Raw genomic sequence first — 9,188 nt, 5'->3', positions numbered from 1 at the left:
TTGAGTTACAGTTTCTCCACAAAGATTCATTTGGGAGGTGATCCTGAACATGGCAGAATTGTAATCTATCACAGAACTGTAATCTTGAAGGTGCAGATGCGTCCATTCATAACGTGCCCTAGGGAGCACAACAGTCTTTTGGTGAGCGAACCTATCTGCCAAGCCTGTCCATAGCTCAAATGGGTCTTTGACAGTTAAGTACTCATCCTTCAATCCCTGATGGAGATGGTGGCGCAGAAAAATCATGGCCTTAGCTTTATTCTGTGAGGACGCTGAGATTCATTCCTTGATTGTAGGCCCAAGATTTTGGGCTTCGAGATGAATCTCGGCATCAAGGGCCCAAGACAAGTAGTTCTTGCCAGAGATATCAAGGGCGACAAAATCCAATTTTGCCAAATTTGTCATCTTCCTGCCATAATGAAGATGAGGTATGTTAGGATCCATATATAGTGTTAGAACTACAGGTTCTTAACAAATAAGCAATTAGTGTCGAAACTGCAGGTTCAAAAATTAAAATGAACATTGGATCGCAATTATATGTACGAAACTTCAGGTTCGTGTTCTTATGATTAGAACTTCAGGTTCTAAAATTCAGTATTTTTGAACTTCGGGTTCAAACGGATATGTACTCGAAACTTCTGGCTGGAATAGCAGTAGTGAAACTTCAGGTTCACTTGTATTATGAATATTAAGTATGCTTAATTGATAAAACATATAAGATAAATTTAATTAAATAAATATCAGATATGCGATAAGGAATGAAACAGCAAAGATATATGCATTACGTTAATAACATATATCTTATATACGTATCGTGACAACATTAGAGATAATCATGCAATAGAGATAATCATGCACATGTATCACAGCAAACATGGACATCTATGAATATAAGAATACATAGGCCATCAGAAGATATGTTGATCAATTGAATCAAGATTGCATGGCATCAGTATGGTGATGACGTGAAAGATATTTGCAAAGCTCAGTGCACCAGTAAAGTAAACAAATGGGAATTCTAAAGAGAATGAACTCATAGATCACGTTTTATAATTCAAGGCAACGACGTTGCACCATAAAACATCTGGATCATCATAGAGTAAGAATAGAAGAGCAAAACGTGCTGATAACATGTTATAAAGTATTGACTTACTTTGTAGAGAGTAAGAAATATATAAAGAGAGATGAGGGGAAAATGGATAAGTATGTTATTCAGTCTCAGAGGCCTCCCTTATATAGAGGTAGGGTTTACATGATAAGTGTTCAGATTATTGAGATATTACATGTAGGTCTCTAACTAATAACGTGGACAGCCACATAAGAATTAATATTTACAACATTCATATATATATATATATATATATATATATTTAATAAGAATTAAAACAATGATTAAGATCATGTGACATAAAAATATATGATATACATGTTGAACACATATTGGTGAAGGAAAACAAAATAAATCATAGACTATCCACTATATTTGCAACAAAACAAAAAAGAAAAAAATTGAGCTAGCAATTAAAAAAACTAGATAAATATTTAAATAATTATTCATGAGGTACTAAGAATAGAGAAATGTTAACGTTAGTGACCGAGGGGTCCCTAGTTAGCTTTAGAGAGAGAGAGAGAGAGAGAACGACACAAGCGAAGTATAGTGGTTCGTTTCCCGCCTTAGCGGGAAACTATGTCCACTTGAATGTTACACTAGTGTGTTGAGCCTTGCGGCTCAAGGGGATTACAAAAGATGTAATGAGATGTTGTTTAAGTGGGATGAGGCATTCCTTTTATAGGTGAAGGAGTGCTTTTCCTTTACATTTTCTTAGATGTGGGACAAGAGCCCACTATTCTAGTCTAGAAATGCCTATTATGGAGGCAACTTGGCAAGGCAGGAAAGGTGGCTTCCTGGCGGCGGATTTGCGACTTCCGGATACCGTAGCGTAACTTGAACATAGGGCTACAAGATGCAAGTAGCGGTTGGGCCTCACCATGGCTTGTGGGTGTCTCAAAGAGGGTGTTACTTATGCTTGGTGAGATAGCAAACTAATCTTGCTAGTAGAGGTATCTACAAGTCCCCGAAGTCCACAAGCAAGAGGAGCTTCTTGGTTGGGGAGTTATAAGCATGAAGTCATCAAGCATAAGTGACCGGGCGGAACGGAGCCCCTACAAGTCCCCGAACTCCGTAAGCAAGAAGGGACTCGTTTAATCCTGCACAATGAGACAAAAAGAAACGCGCATATGTAGAATGCTTGTTGTATTGGTTACCGTTCGTATTAATGGAATGCGAAAAGAATTCGATTTGTAGTGAACAACAAATGGTAGAAGAATTCAATATTCCATTAATGTGTATGAACATGTAAAATATTGGTAGTTGTATATGTGGATCTTATGGCCATATAACACGCACAATAGATAGTGGCAAGTGTAATGGGTGTCCATATAAAATTGTGGGAGTAGTCCCGGTGACATCGTATAAAGCGTTTGTGAACTTGGGGCTTAAGTAAAACATGTTGGACATGATCGAGCAAGTTGGGTGTAGTTGAGTGTGTAGGCGCTGTGCGAGCATGCGAGGCGTGGCCCAAGCACAAGTCGTGGCCATACTCGATACCCAAGCGAGTCGTAACCCGAGCAAGTCGTTTATCCGAGCATGTTTAATTAAGTCGTAAGTGTCACAAGCTTCTAGATGCATGTCACATGAAAGTGCATTTAAGCATGTATGTGTGTAGCATGTACTTGTAGTAAAGTTGCTAATAACATTTTGTAGGCATGCTTAAGGGTCATGGAGACTTGTATAGTCATGGCAAACGCTCTAATTGCAAGAGTGTAAAAGAGAAGACATAGTTACTTATCTTATGCCGATTTGGAGGTTAGCAGTTGGCCGAGCATGACGGTCCATTGCTTTGGCGGATAAAGTGGTCCGGTAATGCGCGTCAACTTGTCATCGAGATACCGTTTGCAAGTAGTTGAATGCACGAATTGGATAATTGAATCTCCTTGCAACAAACCGACTGATTAGCAATTTGTCCATATAACTTGGTCATGAGAGTTAGTTGTTTATATATGTACTAGATGAAGAGTACGAGGAACATTGCATTTAGAGTAGCACTATAATTGACTTGATCACATAGGGAGTGAAAGATCACATATAGAGTAGCGGTGCAATGTAATTGTACATTTATATAGTAGGACTTTGATAATTTTGGCTAGCACCACTACCTGGCATGGTTTATTTAATTCGAGTTTCCCTCATAATAAAGAAAGGAAATGATTAATATGGGGTAAGGCAGATGTGTCCTGATGTTGCCATGTGAATTGTGCCTATTATGCTCTTGAAAATATGTAGTCAATGTGATTGAAGAGGATAATTGCACGTGTGAATGGTTATAGACTTATAGTAATTGACATGTCAGTGCATGTACCTTGGAAATATAGGCAAGATTATTGTAAAGGTATGAACCTAGAATAATGTATGTGTTCTGTAAGCTAGAGTCATGTGAAGCTACAGTAATATATTAGCATGGAGAGCCAAGTGTGCACTAGCATATATATATAGAGGTGTGAACCAAGAGTGAAATCATGCCGGTCATGTGATTATCTTATAGATGTGGTAGTTCATAAAATCATGTGTGAGGAGGCAGCATGACTATGCGCATAAGAAGACAAGTATAGCATGCAGCTTGATATGTGGCACTACACCAAAGCATGGCAAATTACAGTATCACACGTAATAAACAAAGCATAGCAGATTACAGCTGTTAGAAGCTATATGCATTGTGAACATGTTTCAAACCATTATAATAAGAGGCATGTAAACATGCTTTGGCTTTATGCGAGGGAGAGCTTTGAAACACTTATCTCAGCTCAGTTGACTGACATGGCTGGGAGAATATCCAAATCCAGTTCTCCAGCTGCCCTTAGCCATTGAGCTGACAAGTAAAAGGAAACCGACCCACTCTCCTTGCAGGTACTCGAACAAGATGAGGATGTGTTGCGAAGTAGGTGCTTGGAGCAGATGAGTTGCCGATCCGCGCCTGAGCAAGCAGCCACATACCCAGATCGAATGATTGATGGGTACCCAGTCAAGTAGTTTGAAACTTTGGCCAGCGGTGGTGGTGCTTTGGCCAACGGAGGTTGCTGAAGGAGGATGGCTAGCGGAGGTTGCTGAAGGAGGATGGCTAGCGGAGGTTGCTGAAGGAGGATGGCTAGCGGAGCTTTGGGACATGAGCGGATCATGGACGACGGAGCATTTGTCCAGCGGAGCGAAGCCCTTGACCAGCGGTGAAACTTCACGGTGAAGTTCAGCGGTGAATCTCGGCGGTGGAGCTATCCGGCGGTGAAGCGTGGCGGAGTTCTGGCTAGTGGTGAAGCTCGGCTCGGGGACTTGGAGGCTGTTCAGCGATGAAGTCCAGCGGGCATGGCCACCGGTGCTTGCTATGCAGCGTTTTGGCCAGCGGAAATGTTGCTCGGCGGAGGTTCTGGTCAGCGGAGGTTTTTGGCGGACTGGGTTGTCGCTGACAGAGCGGAGCTCGTTGATGGAGCTCTGGTCAGCGGAGGTTTTTGGCGGAGTAAGAGCTCAGCGGCGAACAGTCCAGCGGAGGATAAGTTCGGCAGAGCGGAGTGGAGTTCAGCGGAGGAGCTCGGCGCTGCTGGTGTTTAGCGGTGCCACGACTGGGGGTGGGGCGTTTAGCGGTGCCGCTGACAGAAGTTGGCGGTGAAAGCTTGGCTGCCAGTTTGGTGCAAGTTTGGTGTTGCCGCTGAACCAGTGTGGCGGTGCCACTGATGATGATTGAAAAGTGTTGGTTTGACTGGAGGCTTTTCCGCTGATAGAGTTGAGCAAAAAAAGTGCCGCTGACCGGAGTCGGCGGTGGCTAGCCTTGCTGCCACTTCAACGAGCTGCGATTGATGGTTGGAGATGGTCAGCGGTGAAGTTGATCGGGGGTGCCAGCGGTGAAGTTGATCGGAGCTTGCAGCGTGCTGTGCAGCGGAGCAGATCGTCATCTTCATGCCTTGTTGTTGGGTGCCCAGAGAAGATTTCTGGGTGTCCAGAGAAATTAGGCTCCATTTTTTTTTTGAATAGTGCAGCGTTGACCTTTGCTTGTCTGGCTTTGACCGCACGTTGATTATCATTGATCAGCCTCAATGGGCGCTGACCAAGCCTTGACCGTCCCATATGTTGGTGTTTTGATCAGCCAGTGTTGACCATCCCCTGGGAGTTGACCGGTGTTGACTAGCCCTTTAAGATGCAAATTTCTGCTCTGGTTTTACCGCTGAAGTAATGTTGATCATGTTTTGGCAAAAGTTGCCGCCAAGAAGCATTAATTCAAACATAAACTCAAAGAAGGAAGAAATTTCTTCAAGCTCCGCTAAGCCGACTTAGCTCATGGAAGGTGACGAAGCCAATGTGTTGGCTTCCCACAGACAGCGCCAATGTTAACGTTAGTGACCGAGGGGTCCCTAGTTAGCTTTAGAGAGAGAGAGAGAGAGAGAGAGAGAGAGAGAGAGAGAGAGAGAGAGAACGACACAAGTGAAGTATAGTGGTTCGTTTCCCGCCTTAGCGGGAAACTATGTCCACTTGAATGTTACACTAGTGTGTTGAGCCTTGCGGCTCAAGGGGATTACAAAAGATGTAATGAGATGTTGTTTAAGTGGGAGGAGGCATTCCTTTTATAGGTGAAGGAGTGCTCTTCCTTTACATTTTCTTAGATGTGGGACAAGAACCCACTATTCTAATCTAGAAATGCCTATTATGGAGGCAACTTGGCAAGGCCGGAAAGGTGGCTTCCCGGCGGCGGATTTGCGACTTCCGGATACCGTAGCGTAGCTTGAACATAGGGCTACAAGATGCAAGTAGCGGTTGGGCCTCACCATGGCTTGTGGGTGTCTCAAAGAGGGTATTACTTATGCTTGGTGAGATAGCAAACTAGTCTTGCTAGTAGAGGTATCTACAAGAAAATAAAATAAACAATAAGAAAAAAATGATTAATCATCATTTTTTTCATTGCTAAAACAAAAAAACAAAAAAGTTTTAAAAACAGAATAGTTCATGTTATTTTCTCGTTGATTAGATTTAAAAAAAATATATTAGAAACTAATTTTTTAAAATTCAGTACCTTGTATTTTATTTTTTTTATTGGAAAAATATATTTATGTTGTCTGATTAAGGAATGTATATGTGATTAAAATTTATAGAGTAATTAAATCATTGAAATAACTAAGCTTTTTATTTTAAAGATAATAGCTTGTTTGCAACTAAACCCAAAGTATAGATGATAAGTTAAAAAATGATAGCTCTCGCTCTCCCTTCTCTCTGGCGGATAACCTTAGGGTTTTGCCGTTCGATTTCCTTGACCTGCTACAGATTTCGCGGAGCCTGGCCGTCGAGTCTTCTGGACTCGAGCATCTTCCCTTTTCAACCAGTCGGTTGCTGCACCTTCATCCCGTCATCTTTTCATCGGGTCTCAATTCCCACGGCTTGGGCCCGTGTTCACGCCGCTCTCCTCTTTTGGGAGGGAGATGGGTGGCGGTGTTGTGGTTTGGGGGATCCAAACCAGATTTGGGATCCCGGCCCTATTGTCTGGTGGCGGTTGGTTACTGTGCGTCAAGCCCTTGGACTAGGGATGACAAAAATCCCCAGCGGGGCAGAGCTCCATTGGATACCAGCCCCTAATGGGAGGAGAATTCGGGGACAAATAGGGAATGGGGATGGGGATCCCCAATCCCCGTTATCTAAGATTAGGGATGGGACGGGGATGGTATTGTGATCTTCATCCCCAAATCCGCCCCAATAATATATACATATATTTAACTTATATATATTTTAATTTATTGTTTATAATATAAATAGCAAATATATACATTTATTACTTTACTTTAATATCTACACTTTTATTTTAATGATGTTTTGACTTTTGCACTCACTGAATTATGATTTATGAATTTAATCATATTTTAAATTTATTTTTTTTGTAGATTTTGATTTTTAAAAAGGCAATATGAGAAAAAATTATTTTATTTATTAAATTCTTATTGGGGATTTGGGGCGGGTTTGGCTTAGTCCCCAGTGGGGAAGGGGGTAGGGAATCCCCAATATATTTTTATTGGGGATTGGGGTGGGGATGAGGTTAGAGAATGACCCCGGGGATAGAGATGATATTGTGATCCCCATCCCCATCCCCAACCCGCCCCATTGCCATCCCTACCTTAGACGTAAGAGTTCGTCTTGGCTTCAGGCGGTGTCGAGAATGCAGGGTCCCCAAGTCAAGGTGCTACGGCTGACGATGGTGCCAAGTCCTCCCAGCGAAGGGTCTTCCGATCTATGGCTCAGCAGAATAGGACGAGGTGTGCTGGGGCTCATTGAGGTTGGTGGTCGCGACGCTGTGAGTTCTTCCACTGGCGACTTTCGACTGCTGCAGTGGGAGCACAGACGTTTGGGTGTCTAGAGAAGGTCTGATAGGGTGCCCATGTACTTGGGTGTCCATATCAATTTTAGGTGGGCTTGGGCTTTTGTCAAGTTTGCTTTGGCAGATTTGATTTTGGGCCCGGGCCGGATTTGGATAAGTATTTGGGATCTGGGTAGCATTCAAATCTGGATCTTGGATTCGAGACAGCTGCTCATATTGATCTGGTATTGGTTCTGGTTCTGGTTCTTAGGAGTTCGTTTGCTAATTTTCGAGTTTTTGACACCCTCGATTACTTTCGGACTCCTGATGAGTGATTCACCTCTCCTAGGTGATCATATCACCGGTTACGGTTACGGTTACTTTTACTTTTACACTGCTCTTGTGACATATGCAGTGCAGCGATGTCGTTCGGCATCAAGTCACATCCTGGTCACTTTCCATTCTAGATGCGTATGTGCATCTTGTTATCTTTTATTGTTTTTTCTTTATTATATATGCGTTTGTGCATCTTGTTATGTTTTTTTGTTTTCTTTCGATGCTTATGCATTGCTCCATGTCCTCCTCAGTTTTCATCTAATATAGTTTGTAGTCTTTCCTCTCAAAAAAACAAAAAAAAAGAAGCTTGTTTGCAAATTTTATAAGTGAGGTTATTTGAGGAATTTTAGTGAGGTTTAATGAGTAAATTTAGCATTTGAAAATTTGATAGGAGGTGTAAAAAGCATAGAAAGTCAAGTGAGCAAATTTGGAGGTTCCAATAGAAAAACTCTAAACAATACACATTCGATCCATAAATCTAAATTTTAGAATATGTATTATTTTAGGTTTAACTTTGATCAATTAGGTTCAAGTTATGTGCTCGACGAGACTAGCTCTAGGGAATGCGACGAATCCTCTTCCAATTCTTATCAAACCCTAGCTGCAATGGCTGAGGGCCTCAACAACGGCGGCCGACGCCAGCACCAAGCAGAGCCTTCTTCTCTGCCTCTCTCTCTCTCTTCTCGCGGCAGTCCAACGTCTCTTCCCTTTGAGGAGCTCTCCTATGGTCTTCTCTTCCATTGCATCTCACCTGTGTGTTTTGAGAGAAAACAATGAATGTCTAGTAGTGCGTTGGAGTCTCTTCGCTAAGGATGATTTCGATCAGCATCCGAGTTGAGTCCGACCAAGCAGAGCACGACTTAAGGCCAGTAGAGGCGCCGCCGAGGTGCTCAGATATGCAGGATCAAAGGCAAAGAGTTTAGTGCCTTGTTCTGTGGCTACTGAGGCAAGGGCTGCTATGACTCGTCGAATTCATGCTGCATTTGGTGACATGGAATGGACGCTGGCAAAAGGTTGGGCTATTCTTGAAGAGGCAGCAATGGTGGTCCTGGTGGCAACAGAGATCGCAGTGGTCAAGGTGGTTAAAGCATGGGCATGATGAAACTGGCAAGGTGGTGGTGTGAACTGCTGAACTAGCACAAGCGAGGTCGTGGAAACGGCTGCACAATAGGGGTGCCCAAATCATTTTAGAGGCCTGATTCAATTGGGTGGCACAAATTGGTCTGGGTGATGAAATCTGATAGGATTTGGGCGCCCCAAACATTTGGGTGTATTCTTTGGATTTGGGGCCATTTTTGGATCAAACTAATAGGCTCTGGCCTTATAGGGTTTCGTATTTGGGATACCGGAGGACTGATCAAACTACATGCTCTTATGGGGATCATAGGAGAAAGTGTGAGTTTTTGGTGTCTTGCCTGCAAAATGATGGTTTGTTCCTTACATCTAGGTATTGATAGTTTCTAGCGCACCACA

This window comes from Rosa chinensis, chromosome 5 (assembly GCF_002994745.2).
Source record: "Rosa chinensis cultivar Old Blush chromosome 5, RchiOBHm-V2, whole genome shotgun sequence".
NCBI lineage: Eukaryota > Viridiplantae > Streptophyta > Magnoliopsida > Rosales > Rosaceae > Rosa > Rosa chinensis.
This window is presented reverse-complemented; position numbering follows the sequence as displayed.